Genomic DNA, 16,095 nt, shown 5'->3' with positions numbered 1-16,095 from the left:
CTATTCATGATGATGACAGCGCCTTCTTTGTCAGCCTTCTGGAGTATGATGTCAGAGTTGTTTATCAAATAAATTTGTTAGTCTCTAAGGTGCCACAAGTACTCCTTGTTCTTTTTGGTGATACTGACTAACACGGCTACCACTCTAAAACCTATTAATTTATCTAGTTCCCTTTTAAACCCTGTTACAGTCCTAGACTTCACAGCATCCTCAGGCAAGGAGTTCGACATGTTGACTGTGTGCTGTGTGAAGAACCTCCTTTGATTTGTTTTAAATCTGCTGCCCATTAATTTCATTTCATGGCCCTTAGTTCTTATATTATGGGAACAAGTAAATAACTTTTCCTTATTCACTTTCTCCACACCACTCATTATTTTATATACCTTTATCATATCCCCACTTAGTCTCCTCTTTTCCAAGATGAAAAGTCCTAGTCTTTTTAATCTCTCCTCATAAGGGACCCGTTCCAAACCCTAATCATTTTAGTTGCCCTTCTCTGAACCTTTTCTAATGCCAGTATATCTTTTTTTAAATGAGGAGACCACATCTGTACACAGTATTCAAGACATGCGTGTACCATGGATTTATATAAGGAAAATATAATATTCTCCATCTTATTCTCTATCCTCTTTTTAATGATTCCTAACATCCTGTTTGCTTTTTTGATTTCCGCTGCACACTGCGTGGACATCTTCAGAGAACTACCCATGATGACTTCAAGATCTTTTTCCTGATTAGTTGTATCTAAATTAACCCCCATCATATTGTATGTATAGTTGGGGTTATTTTTTCCAATGTGCATTATTTTACATTTATCCACATTAAATTTCATTTGCCATTTTGTTGCCCAATCACTTAGTTTTGTGAGATCTTTCTGAAGTTCTTCACAGTCTGCTTTGGTCTAAACTATCTTGAGCAGTTTCGTATCATCTGCAAACTTTGCCATCTCACTTTTTACCCCTTTCTCCAGATCATTTATGAATAAATTGAATAGGATTAGTCCTAGGACTGACCCTTGGGGAACACCACTAGTTACCCCTCTCCATTCTGAACACACCGATGGGTGAACCTGGAGAAAGTGGTGGCAGCCCTTCGATAGGTCAGCTGGTACAGCAAAGGACTGGAGTCGGCACTCAGGAAGTCATCCTTATGTCGCCCTTCTGACTCCAGCTTGAAGGAGAGTTTCTTTTTCTTCTCCTTGCGGAGAAAGAGCAAGAGAAGAAAGAACGGTCAGGTGGGCCAACTTGGTGCACAAGTCCATGCTGTCTTTTCTTGCTTGGGAGCCTGAAATGAGGGACTCCTGGTGACTAAAGGTACTGCTGTGTTTCCAGAAAAAAGGTCACTGCTGCACACAAAGAGCATGCCAAAGTATGGGCATGAACCAGGGACCTCTAGATTGTCAGTCTAACGCTCTCCCAACTGAGCTATGTCAGCACCTGGAAAGCACTTTTTGGCCTGCTCCTTCTCTGTCCAGGATGTTTTTGTCAGCCCTGGCACACAAAAAGGGCATCATTGCGAGCGCCCACGAAGGCAAGATGAATTTTTTCCTGCCTTGCTCAGCTTGACTTGCTTCCTCACCCCATTCCTGCCTTAGATCCTGGGTTACCTGGTGGCTGAAGATGGTCCATTGTTTCAAGCAGTGCCAGAGCCTGACACAGTGCCCCTGGGCAGCCTTTGCTCTGCACATGCTGGCCGTGCACATCTGCAAATACTTTAAAGCTCCTGTCAGTAAGTTCTGGGGACAGTTGCTCACCTTCAGAGGAAGCTCCCTAAAATTGACCTGTCTCACCCAGTGGTATATTGACCTCTGTTCAGACTGAGCTGAAGGGGGGGGGGGGGGCTCGCTGTTGTGGCCGTTGCTGCTGTGAGGGTGTCCACTGTTGTGGATTAAGCCATCCTGCAAGCGCCTTCCACCTAGCCACCCACTGAAAATCCTGTAGGATGTAAGGTGGGAGTAGAAGAACACTGAGGGGGGACTTCCTAATCTCCTTCCCCTTCCGCCACCATCAGCCATCCCATACCTGGTGCTGCACCCAGTGGGGTAAAAAAAAAAGTCCATATCCAAAGAGTCAGTTGAGTTCTTTGTGGTTGCCCCGCCATTCCCCTCAGGCCTGACCTGCCCTCCAGCTCAGCCACCCACTGAAAGTTGAAACACAAAAAAGTAGAGCCGTAAAAGGCTTCAAAGCCCACCAGGCCCAACCTCCTTTCTAATACCACAGAAAAGCCACGCTTCTCCTGACTAGGTAAGGACATCCTATTGCCCCACAAGAAGTGGAAGGCCATCCTGTTCAGTCTCAGCAGCACTCGTGGAGCAGGGGGAAATACAGGGCTGAGGAAATTCCCCACAGCCAAAAGATAAGCCTTGAGCATCACAACTTTGTAGGCTAATGACAAGGTCCACTTATGTCACTGGCTGAGCCATTCCTCACAGGCCAGCAACCAATTCTCCCATTTTGCGTTCCCCACCACGTCCCCAACCGAATGCTAGAAGGCCCAGCCATCTACCTGCCCACTCTTGCAGCCCTCCTCTTCCACCCTGACTGATAGGGAGGCGTATTGAGCCTCCCTCCCGTAGGCCCTTCAGCATCCCTGGGGAACACCAACACCGCCCAAGCGACTTTGGGCCAGTAGGTCAACCAACAGGGCTGCCTCCTAGGCCAGACTGCTGCCCAGCTTCAGGACTCAGAGGAAATGGAGCTCGCATCCCTACCTACAGGACTTCAGGCACGGCCAGGCTTCTGGATCAAACGTCCCATCTTGTGCTCAAGTCGCAACAGCTAGCGGGTAAAAGACAGGCTACCATGTCATTTGAGAGAGCAGGATAGACCCTTGGAAGATCCAGCAGGGTTAGGTGGCACACAAATTGTCCTCAGATCCCACCGAGACTTCAACTCAGATTGCAGGATTCAAAGTCCTGAGTGCTGGCCCTTACAGCATGGGACCAATAGGGAACACCTAGACCACTGCTGAGTTCTGGTGTGGATGACTGTCACAGAGTGTGGGGGAGTCTGGCCCTGCACCCCTCTTCCTGGGACTCACAGTGACTCTCAGCCAGCCAGTAAAACAGAATGTTTATTGGACAACAGGAATGCAAGATACAGCAGAGCTTGGAAATATGGCCAGGACCCCTCAAACTGGTCCTTCTGGGGGTGCAGGGATCTTAGTTCCCAGCTTGGGATTCCCTGCACTGCACCCCCCAGCCTCAAACCAAAACTGACCCAACCATCTCCACTTGGCTCTCTGCCTTTGTCTAGCTTCCCAGGCAAAGGTGTTGACCTCCCCTCCCCCCTGCCTAGCTCAGGTTACAGGCTCAGGTATTGTCCATCACCTAAAGTCCTCCCTGGCTCTCCCATCCCCCCCACAGACAGTCCCTACTCCATCACAATGACCCTGTGGGGGCAGCCCTGCATTTGCTCACCAAGTTGGCATGCAGCAGTTTGTTGCAGCTCCCAGAGGCCTTTCTTAATCCAGACTGAGAGACCAGTGAGCATGTGAGGAAGTTGCCCCTTCAGTCCCAGGCAGTACATGGCCCTTCCCAGGAAAGGCCAAGTCCTAGGAAAAAAAAAATCCTGTCAAATAACATGCTGTAGTTTTGGAGGTAAAGATTCTTTCTTTACCTGACCAGGGACTTGAATCCTGGACTCTCAGATTAAAAATCTGACATATTACTAACTGAGCTAGGCAGGCTCACACAAAGAAGGGCAACTTTGGTGCAGAAGAGAAACTAGTCAAGAAAAAGAGGGCAGAAAATTCAGAAAATTTTCTACTCTTGCTCCCTTAGCAGCCCTAGTCCCATCTTGCTTCTCTATCTGGTGCCCAGAGGAATTCTTCTTTTTTTTGTTAAATATCAGATCCAGGAGAAAACATGGTTATGCAAAGCAAAATAATTTTGACCGGTCTCATGCAGTGGTACATTGACCTCTGTTCAGACTGAGCCTAAGAGCCTCACTTTTGGATCAAATGTCCTTTTTTGTGTGAGTCACAACAGCTAGCAGGCAAAAGACAGGCTGCCATGTCATTGGAGAGAGCAAGACAAAGCTTTGGAAACCCCAGGATGGTTAGCTGGTAACCAAAGGACCCCAAGGTCCCACTGGGGCTTGAACTTTGATTTCAGGATGCAAAGTCCTGAGTACTGGCCCTTAAACCATTGAACCTGTTGATTTTGGTTGACTTCCTGCAGGGAGGACTCTATGGGGACAATTTTTTCTGGCAGGGAGGACCCAGTGGGAACATGCCTCTCTGACGTGTCCAGCATTTGCTCGAGAACTCAGCACACAGTGCTTTGCTGCAGGCCCAGAGACCTTTCTTCCTCCAGACTGTGAGGCCAGTGGACAGGTGAGGAAGTAGTACCTTCAGTCCCAGGCAGTAAAGGGCCCTTCCTAGGAAAGGCCAAGTCCTGAAAAAGGAAAAACTGAAGTCAAGGAAAGTCCTCAAGAGATACCTTCTGAAGACTTTGGGGGAATATCACAGGAAGAAGTTTTCTTCTGCTTGACCAGGAACATGAGCCCTGGACCTTCAGGTTAAAAGTCTGATACTCTACCAACTGAGCTAACCAGGCTCACATGTAAAAGTGGCAAATGTTGTGCAGAAGAGAAACTAGTCAAGAAAATGAGGGTGGGAAACAATACAGAAAACCTGCTACTCTCACTTTTTTAGCAGTCCTAGCCCCAGCCTGCTCCTCCATCCTGAGGCATTATTCTTTTTTTAGTTAAATAGCAAATCCAGGAGAAAACACAGTTATACAAAGCAAAACAAAATCACAAACTGAAATGTCATTCGAAATACAAAAATTAAAAAGGGAACTGCAATTCTCATCACTTTATCATAGCTGGGCCATTCCTGTATCGAGAACACCTGCTAAGGGCCATATATGCTTATGAGAAACCTGGAGGAACTCATACCACAGCCTGAACATGAAACTCAACTGCTCCCAGGTGCCGCACTAAAACCCTTTCCCTGCTGTGACGTTGCACTCCATAGGATTTTATGAAAATATGCTAATGAGTGTGAATATAAAGTAACTGGAATATGCTTCATGCAAAAGGTCTCTTGTAAGGTATCATTGCAAAGCTTATAATCTACTGTGTGTGTTCATCCTATTTGTATGAACCTATTGTTCTTGTATCTGAAACTAGAAATAAGAAATATAACTCTGAGGTCCTGTTGTAATGATGTAAAGTGTGGGCCATTAATAGTAGTTTGGACTCTTGATGGCTCCCATTAACCAGGACAATTGACTGTAGATGGCTCTGTCCTGCACCATCTGTGAGTCAGGCCAGGAAGAATGAAGGCTTGGGGTCTCACAGGACATGTGACCATGTCCCCTGGTACAGGAATCCATCTGAAACCTGGGGCTTTTCCACAGGAGAGAGACAAAAGATTCCTGCCTTGTATCAAAGCTGTATAAGGGGGTGGAACAGAAGCAAGGTGGCTGCAGCCATGAGAAATCCTCTAGCTACCACCTGAGCTGGCACAAGGACTATACCAGGTGAAAAGATTGGGCCCAGGCTAGAAATAAGTCTAGTCTGTGAAAGAAGCTTATTGGAACATCTCTGAGAGTGAGATTTTATCTGTATTGAGTTTCATATTGTATTAGGCTTAGACTTGCACGTTTTTGTTTTATTTTGCTCTATGGTGAATACAAATTCCACAGAGAAGGAGAAGTTAATGCCTTAGAAAAATCCCTGTGTTTGTGTGTGTTAGATGGGTGTGGGGGGGTGTCTAGAAACCACTCTCCTCTAGTTTCTTTTCTCTGATTTCCTTTAGAAAATCTGAAGCAGGGAGCAAAAGCCATTGTCTTTTCTGAGTCTTGAACTCAGAAATATTCAGATTATGAAACTGTATTGCTGCTAACTGCGCTAAGAAGGCTTAGCAAAGCTTTTGGCTCAGTGCATATAGGACCCTCCTACAGCAGTGACTGGAGCAGGGAAGAAGCCAGGGGTGTGCTGGAAGAAGCAGGGAGATCTGGTGCCCATAGACCTGTCCTGGCATCTTTCTCAGCAGCAAATAAATCAATTCTCCATACTAGCAAATAACATACTGAAGCTAACGGCAGTACAAAGTAGATGTTGCCAAGACATAGACTCATTTTCACAAATTACTTTTACTGTGTAGTGGGCAAAGCAAGTTGGGGAAGCTACATGGGTAATAGAAGCCAAGGCTTGAACTTGTAGCCCAAGTAGTATGCTCTTTTACACTAACCAGTTGCACCACTACAGGTACTTTTAGAGAAAGATGGGAAGCAGGCAGTTATCAGTCCTGTGGCACCTTATAGACTAACAGACGTATAGGAGCACAAACTTTCGTGGGTGAATACCCACTTCGTCAGATGAATGTAGTGGAAATTTGGAGGGGCAGGTATAAATATGCAGGCAAGAATCAGTCTAGAGATAACAATGTTAGTTCAATCAGGGAGGATGAAACCCTCTTCTAGCAGTTGAGGTGTGAACACCAAGGGAGGAGAAACTGCTTTTGTAGTTGGCTAGCCAGTCACAGGATTCCCACTCCATTCATCTGACGAAGTGGGGATTCACCCACAAAAGCTTATGCTCCAATACGTCTGTTAGTCTATAAGGTGCCAGGACTCGTTGTCACTTTTTACAGATCCAGACTAACACAGTTACTCCTCTGATACTCAAAAAGACAGTGTCCCCTGTTGGGTGTAAATCGCTGACCTCTCTCCTCTCTGAGCACTGACTGCCCCTCTGTTTCCTTGCCTCTCAGTCTGTGCAGATGGGACCTTTCCCTCCAGTGTTGGAGGATTCGCCCTTCCCATCTACCATTGTCCAAAGCAGCACAGCAGGTGGGAATCTTAAATGTACCATGGTGACTTAGGAGCAGAAACCTTGAAATAGGTTTGTGTGTATGATGGGTTACACTCAGAGCCCTCCTATTTCCAGAGCATCCAGTGGCCTAAAAGCAGCATGGCCGACATATTCCCTGCTCTGAGGCCAAACGTGCTGTCCTGGAGGTTGCTGGTTCATAGGGGTCACTTTGCAGCAGGGCCGGATTCAATGTGTGAGGCAGAGAGAGTGTGTTCCCTGGACTCAGGGTGCAGAGATACACTCAGGCCTCTCCCCTGCATTGGGTGGGAGGTGCTGCCACCCCCTGCTGGAAGGTCATGGTGGTGGGGGATGCTGTTAGATGCTCAACACCTCACCCTGGTGGCAGAAGTGGTGTGGGGAGCTCTAGGTGTTTCTAGGATCTGCTATTTCCACCTGCTTGTAAAGTCCAGCTTTCCCCAGCACATTCACTGCGGTGCAATTGGGTCACTGTTTCCATGGCTGCACAGCAAAGACTCGCTCCCAGTTTCCCTTCTGTCTGCAGCAGGATTAGCCTGTGTTGGTGGTTAATGAGGTGGATCTTGTTGTAGATTGTTATTCATTCCCCATCTTGACAATTCACACAGTCCCTTTCCCATGCAGATTCCCAGCACCTCAGTGATCCTGGTAGCAGCGGTTGGGTCCTGAGACTTTCAGGGTTCTTTTCCCCTTCACCTGGAGTGAACGCAGCTTTTCCCCCATCCCAGACAATCCATGAAATAACAACAGCAGCATAAAGGAAGAGGGGAGGGAACATCTCACTGCCAGGGCTGGATGTGCCCAGGGCCCCCTGCTTGTCCATTTTTTCCATGGAATTTGTCCCCCTGCTTTGCACAAGGGACAGAGAAAGATCTTGTTGTTCCTGTGTCTGTGCAAAGAAAATTGTGCTTCTGTATGAAAGAGAGGAGGGAAATAGCCCCATGGTGAGACAATAGCCTCAGGATTAAGACCTAAGGACTCAGGCTGAGAACTGATTTAACTCCACTCATCTGGGATTTAACAAATTATCTTCCATGGAGACACTGGGAACTTGTGACATTGATCCAGACTCTGGAGGTTCGGGCTGCTTTAACTCTTGGTAAAAACATGAACTTGATTCCAAGAACGGAGAGAGGAGAAGCCTGAAGCTGACTTTAGTCCCAGGCTGGGGTCTCCTGAACAGTGGGAAACATCCTTGGCTGCTACCCAGGGACAGCAGGCTACTGGTGACATACCAGGGCTGGGATAAGAGAGGAATGTTGCATGGACTTTATCATACAGGCCCCATCCTGCTTCTCAGATCCCACAGGCGAGAATCTAAAGGAGGACGAGTCGTTTCTCAGCTACACTCTAAGGAGAAGCTGGTAGCCGTCCTTGACCAGACACCCAGGAGAGCAACCACGGCAGTTCTGAGGAGAGCTCTGGCTGCCAGGGGATCCAGCTAGGAGAGGGAGTGCTGGGGGCTCTGCAGTTTTTGCAGTGGGGAGGAGGGCCAGACCAGTGGGGCTGTCTCAGGAGTCACAGCTGGCTTTGCCAGTGGGGAGGCTCTAGGTCACATGTTGGAGGGGGGCGGGGAAGTAGGGACTACAGGATGTGAGTCTGGTTAAAATGAAACTGCACAAAAAACCTCCCCCTTTGCTCCAGCTAAAGGCCCTACTTTGGCCTCTCCCTCTTTCATAAAAATCTCCATATCTACCCTGGCTCTCAGAAACCCCCTTTCTCCCATTGGTATTTTCATGGTTTCTTCCTTTTTTCATGGTCTCATACAAATATTTTTGCTATCAAAACAATCAAGTACATTTAAAATGAGAAAAACAATCAAACAACACATCTGTATCTCCTTCACCAGACATAGTGTGTGTCTGAATTTATCCCCTGAAAAGTCCAGGCAGGCAGAGTCACCCCTAAATTCACTTCACATGAGGCCCAGACTTGCACCCAGCAGTTCTTGGGGCTGTGGAAAGAACTGAGCTGCACTGGCAGCAACGAGGGAGGACGGTTGGGGCTGAGCTGTCTGGGGAATATTTTAATCCTTATCTATTGTTCAGAAGATTTAATTAATGCAGCTTCCACTTCCCCGTCTCTCCCCAGGAAATAGACTCATAGACTCATAGACTTTAAGGTCAGAAGGGACCATTATGATCATCTAGTCTGACCTCCTGCACAACGCAGGCCACAGAATCTCACCCACCCACTTCTATAACAAACCCCTGTGGAAGCAGGGAAAGAATTAATAAGGATTTGAAGGGGATCTTAATGCATGTCAGTCAGTTAGCAAGAGTCAGGCCACACTGTAACCCTAATGACGTGAGACTTGCAGAAGCGAGGCTGGTGTGAGGCGAGAGGGAAAGAAACTGTGTAAAAAGTTATTACGACCTTGCAACTTGTAACCAAATATGCAGACTGGTGTCTTCTAGGAGTGAGAAAAATAAGTTAGCAGGATGGCTTATGTATAAACAAAATGCAGCTGTTGCTCATTATTGTCTGTATTATTGCTTGCTACTGTCTGTAACAAAGGTATAAATGCTTGCTGTAATTGTTTATCTGTTGAGAGACCTGTCCGGGACTGGGGCGACCCTGTGTCCTAGGACACTCTCTCCCTCCATTGTAATTACTGGAGAAATAATAAAGTATGTGATTTTGCTGCACCCAAAGAAAAAGCGAGAACTGAGTTTTTCTCCGACACCCCTAACCTATGTCTGAGTTATTGAAGTCCTCAAATTGTGGTTTGAAGATCTCAAGCTGCAGAGAATCCTCCAGCAAGTGACCCATGCTCCATGCTGCAGAGGAAGGCGAAAAACCTCCAGGGCCTCTGCCAATCTGCCCTGGAGGAAAATTCCTTCCCGATCCCAAATATGGCGATCAGTTAAACCCTGAGCATGTGGGCAAGACTCACCAGCCAGCACCCAGGAAAGAATTCTCTGTAGTAACTCAGATCCCACCCCATCTAACATCCCATCACAGACCACTGGGCATACTTACCTGCTGATAATCAAAGATCAATTGCCAAATTAATGGCCAAAATTAGGCAATCCTATCATACCATCCCCTCCATAAACTTATCAAGCTTAGTCTTGAAGCCAGATATGTCTTTTGCCCCCACTACTCTCCTTGGAAGGCTGTTCCAGAACTTCACTCCTCTAATGGTTAGAAACCTTCGTCTAATTTCAAGTCTAAACTTCCTAGTGTCCAGTTTATGTCCATTTGTTCTTGTGTCCACATTGGTACTAAGCTTAAATAATTCCTCTCCCTCCCTAATATTAATCCCTCTGATATATTTATAAAGAGCAATCATATCCCTCCTCAACCTTCTTTTGGTTAGACTAAACAAGCCAAGCTCTTTGATTCTCCTTTCATAAGACAGGTTTTCCATTCCTTGGATCATCCTAATAGACCGTCTCTGTACCTGTTCCAGTTTGAATTCATCCTTCTTAAACATGGGAGACCAGAACTGCACACAGTATTCCAGATGAGGTCTCACCAGTGCCTTATATCTCATCTGATGCATCCTAAAACTGCATTGGCTTTTTTCACGGCCATATCACATTGGCGGCTCATAGTCATCCTGTGATCAACCAATACTCCTCCTCTGTTACTTCCAACTGATGCTTCCCCAATTTATAACTAAAATTCTTGTTATTAATCCCTAAATGCATGACCTTTCACTTTTCACTATTAAATTTCATCCTATTACTATTACTCCAGTTTACAAGGTCATCCAGCTCTTCCTGTATGATATCCCAGTCCTTCTCTGTGTTAGCAATACCTCCCAGCTTTGTGTCATCCGCAAACTTTATTAGCACATTCCCACTTTTTGTGCCAAGGTCAGTAATAAAAAGGTTAAATAAGATTAGTCCCCAAACTGATCCCTGAGGAACTCCACTAGTAACCTCCTTCCAGCCTGACAGTTCACCTTTCAGTATGACCTGTTGTAGTCTTCCCTTTAACCAGTTCCTTATCCACCTTTCAATTTTCATATTGATCCCCATCTTTTCCAGTTTAACTAATAATTCCCCATGTGAAACCATGTCAAATGCCTTACTGAAATCGAGGTAAATTAGATCCACTGCGTTTCCTTTGTCTAAAAAATCTGTTACCTTCTCAAAGAAGGAGATCAGGTTGGTTTGGCACAATCTACCTTTTGTAAAACCATGTTGTATTTTGTCCCAATTACCATTGAACTCAATGTTCTTAACTACTTTCTCCTTCAAAAATTTTTCCAAGACCTTGCATACTACAGATGTCAGACTAACAGGCCTATAGTTACTCGGCTCACTTTTTTTCCCTTTCTTAAAAATAGGAATTATGTTAGCGATTCTCCAGTCATACAGTACAACCCCTTAGTTTACTGATTCGTTAAAAATTCTTGCTAATGGGCTTGCAATTTCATGTGCAGTTCCTTTAATATTCTTGGATGACATTAAGCTGTTCGAGTTTGGCTTCTACCTCGGATGTGGTAATATCTACCTTCATATCCTCATTCCTATTTGTCATCCTTCCATTATCCCTAAGCTCCTCATTAGCCTTATTAAAGACTGAGGCAAAGTATTTATTTAGATTTGGGCCATGCCTAGATTATCTTTAACCTCCATTCCATCCTCAGTATTTAGCGGTCCCACTTCTTCTTTCTTTGTTTTCTTCTTATTTATATGGCTATAGAACCTTTTACTATTGCTTTTAATTCCCTTTGCAAGGTCCAACTCTACATGGCTTTTAGCCTTTCTCACTTCATCCCTACATGTTTTGACCTCAATAAGGTAGCTTTCCTTGCTAATCCCGCCCATCTTCCACTCCTTGTAGGCTTTCTGCTTTTTCTTAATCACCTCTGAGGCCTGGTCTACACTAAGGGCGGGGGTCGAACTAGGGTACGCAAGTTCAGCTACGTGAATAGCGTAGCTGAACTCGAAGTACCCTAGTTCGAACTACTTACCCATCCAGACGCCGCGGGATCAAAGTCCACGGCTCCAAGGTCGACTCCGCCACCGCCGTTTGCAGTGGTGGAGTTCCGGAGTCGACCGGAGCGCGCGGGGAGTTCGAACTATCGCGTCTAGATTAGACGCGATAGTTCGAACTCCGAGAAGTCGAACTCACCGCATCGACCCGCGTGGTAAGTGTAGACCTACCCTGAGATGCTTGCTCATCCAGCTTGGTCTACAACTCCTGCCTATGATTTTTTTCCCCTTTCTTGGGATGCAGGCTTCTGATAGTTTCTGCAACTTTGACTTGAAGTAATTCCAGGCCTCCTCCGCCTTTAGATCCACAAGTTCTTCAGTCCAATCCACTTCCCTAACTAATTTCCTTAATTGTTTAAAGTTAGACCTTTTGAAATAAAAAACCCTAGTCCCAGATCTATTTTTGTTTATCCTTCCATCTAGTTTGAACTGAATTAGCTCATGATCACTTGAACCAAGGTTGTCCCCTACAACCATTTCTCCTATGCAGAGGCGGCTCCAGGCACCAGCGCTCCAAATGTGTGCCTGGGGTGGCAAGCCGTGGGGGGCGCTCTGCTGGTCGCTGCTAGGGCGGTAGGCAGGGTGCCTTCGGCGGCTTGCCTGCGGAGGGTCCACTGGTCCCACGGCTTCGGTGGACCTCCTACAGGCGTGCCCTCCGTGCTTGGGGTGGCAAAATGTCTGGAGCCGCCCCTGCTTCTATGAGGTCCTCACTACTCTCCAAAACCAAATCTAAAATGGCATCCCCTCTTGTTGGTTCTTCAACTACTTGGTGAAGAAATCCATCAGCTATCACATCCAGAAAAATCTGAGCCCTATTATTATTACTAGCACTTGTTCTCCAGTCTATATCTGGGAAGTTAAAGTCTCCCATGATCACACAATTCCCATTAGTATTTACTTCATTAAAAACATTAAAGAGGTTTCTATCCATATCCAAATCAGATCCCGGCGGTCTGTAGCACACCCCAAGCACTATCTCAGGGGAGGCTCTAGTAGCTTTCTTTCCCAATGTGATTTTTGCCCAGACAGACTCTGTCTTATCCATTCCATCACTTCTTATTTCTTTACAGTTAACCGCATCATTGATATACCATGCTACTCCACCACCTTTGCTTTTATTTCTGTATTTCCTGAACAGCACATAGCCTAACGTTTCTGTGCAAAGTACCCAAACCTTTTAACATAAGAAATTAAATGGAATGGCCACATGATGTCAAGAGAACCTAAGAAATTTGTTAATCTCTAAGGTACCATGTGTAATCCTGTTCTTTTTGCGGATACAGACTAACACAGCTGCTCCTCTGAAACCTAAGAGATGAGAAGCCATGTTCTTGTTCAATGTGCATTGAAGCTGAAAAGGGAGATGTTTCCTCTTTGACTCCTAGGCCCCCAACTCTAATCCACTAGACACCCCTTTCCTCCCACAGCCAGGAATAGACCCCAGGAGTCATTGACTACTAGCCCCCCTGACCCTACTCCCTGTGACAATGAAGAAGCTCTGAGACCCCTGTGCTGTCCCCTTGCCACTCTGCCTGGGCTGCCCTTGAATCCCAAAGGGGTTTCCTTGGGCAGTTTTGACTCTTGCTGCCAGGAAGGGTGTAATTTTAGGTGCAGGTTCCAAATAATGCAATTAACCATCCAGAAGGGGCATCAGGTATCGGTGTCGGAGCCATTGAAATAATCATCACAGCAACATACTTCAGGGAAACAGTTATTAATGAAGTGTCAATAAAAGGTCAGAATTTGATAGTGTCAGTGTCACACTAGAGGGCGCTGTGATGGTTTTAAATTTGTCACCCAAACCTAGCCACCACCTAGTGCACATGTTTTAACCTCTTCTTCTCTTACTGTTGCTCCTTGTAAGGGTCCGGTGTGGGGGCTCGGCCCTCTCAGGTGCGGCTGGGAGCCAGGCCGCCTCACTACACGAGGCTGAGTAAACAGTTCAGTAATTTAAGCCCAAGCCCTAGGTCAGGGCGGGGCAACAGGCAGTAGTCCTGGGCTCAGACCCTCAGGCAGGGGCTGAGCAAACAAACAGTAATTTAAGCCCAAGCCCTAGGTCAGGGTGGGGCAACAAACAGTAGCTCAGGGCTCAGACCCTCAGGCAGGGGCTGAGCAAACAAACAGTATATCAGTCCAGGCCCTGGGTCAGGGCGGGGCAACAGGCAGTACTAAGGTAAGTCCAGGCTCCTATGCCTGAGCGTTGGTGTGAGGGGGAGACTGCCACCCGTGAGAGGGGTGGCAGGGGGGACACAGGCCCACCCACTCCACTGTGTCCCAGCCCGGGGCCCTAACAGCGGCAGTCAGTCTGCTGGGTCAGTGGGGTCCTGACCGCAACACACTGACATTGGCTCGGGGTCTGCTGCAGCCAGACTGGGGTCGGCTGCCCCTGGGCCACTTCCAATCTCCCCCTCCATTGGTACCTGTATGTCCCCAGCGTCCTCCGCCGTGTCCCACACCATGGGCTCCTCCGGGTACTGAGAGCTGGGTAGGTCGGGCTGCTCCTCAGGATACAGGGCTCGGGGAAGCTCAGGCAGCTCCTCAGGGTACCGGGCTCGGGGAAGGCCCGGCCAGTCCTCCTCAGGCTACCGGGCTCGGGGAAGGCTCGGCCAGCCCTCCTCAGGGTACCGGGCTCGGGGAAGGCTCGGCCCAGCGGGAGCTCCGGCACCAGCGTCTGTCCTCTCCAGCGGCCAGCGGTCAACTGAGCGCTGGGGCCGGGCCTTTATACTTCCTGTCCTGCCCCTTGACTTCCAGGGGGCGGGGATAGGTGGCAGTGACTCCGCCCACTTCGGCAGCTGTTCTGGCTCGGCCCTCTCAGGTGCGGCTGGGAGCCAGGCCGCCTCACTACACTCCTTATCAGAGAAGGGGAGAGGGTGAACGAGCAATAGAAACAGAGACCTAGTGACTGAAGAAAACATTTCTTTGCTCCTTGCTTGGCTCTGTCAGTTATTTGGGTACAAACTTGTTGCTGGCCCAGAGGGCCCGAGGGGGCAACAGCGGGGTTCGTTGCCCGGTGTGCGTCGCACTAATTAACACACCAGGGTGGAGAAGCAAACCAAGTTTATTTGAGCTCAAATAAGGTGCAAGGGAGAAATAGCAATCTCAAATCCTGCACACCCGCACGCAGGCGGGGTCCCAGTATTTATACCCCCTTTGTTTTTTTTTATCTGTACTTTCCCACTGTGTGGGCTATTTTCTCATGCATATAACCTTGATTACAGCATCTGCTTTCCGCCTATTTTATCTAATATTGGCTACATCTAGTGCTAACCGGCCTTGCAGCTGCTAGCAGTCAGCACATAGCACAGGAGGTTACAAAAGTTTAGTAAGGCTAACAGAAGCGCTTAACATATGTGGAAGTAGGGAAAGAGTTTTTCTCCGACACATAGAAGTACTTTGGTTCACATAGGCCTAGAGCAAGAAGACTTCATCGACACTTGTGGTCTTTCATCCTCCCGAGTTACCTAGATTTATGCCTAGTGACACCAACAAACTCACCCACCCACTGTCTGGGCTGGGCTCAATGGGCAGGAAGAGCTTAGCTGTCAGTGGGACTTGGGGAGCACGGCACATTACTGTGAGCTGCTTGAACGTTTAGGTGAAAACCACCTAAACATGGAAACAAGGTCTAGGCTGCAGTAACTCATCTTGCAACTGTGGCTGTTGAAGCTACAAGGCAGAGGACTAAGTACAACATTTAAACTTATGTTTGACCTCAGAGAATAAAAAAAAATGTGTCAGTGAAAAGAGGGGAGTCGAATTTAATCCCTTGTCACCATCAATGTGCAAACCAGGAACCTGTTGCTTTGCATTCCTGCTGTTGTGTCACCATCATGTGGCTATTCTGTCTCAGTCCCTTTAATTAAAAAAATTGTGGGGTTTTTTTCATAGAAACTATATTTTCCTTGTAGAGACACCGGGGCAGATTAATCTACAAAGGGAAGGTGATTCCAAGGCAGTTCTGGGGGAGACGGGAACATTTTCAGCATCACTAAATTATTTTGTTGTGCCTCACAGAGACAGAGAGAGAAAATAAACCTATTAATTTGAGCTACTGACACAGTTCACAGCATGAAATACACAATTTTGTGTTCAATGAGTTGTGTTCATTTACATAATATGAAAAATATGTTTTGGGCAATGCATGAAAACCTCACTGCATTGAATAACCCACTTGATATAGTTAATGTACTACAGAATATTTAAAGAAGGTAAGAAAGATGTGCTTATAAATTAATGTGTTGTGCCATTTACACACGCACAAGACACAGAAGAAACTGAATTATTTGAGCTACTAAAATTTCCACTTTCTCACAGCATTTTAGTTCTCAAGGTTGTTTTAATTT

Source organism: Mauremys reevesii, linkage group 1 (genome assembly GCF_016161935.1).
Source record: "Mauremys reevesii isolate NIE-2019 linkage group 1, ASM1616193v1, whole genome shotgun sequence".
Lineage (NCBI taxonomy): Eukaryota > Metazoa > Chordata > Testudines > Geoemydidae > Mauremys > Mauremys reevesii.
Note: the sequence above shows the minus strand (reverse complement) of the source record.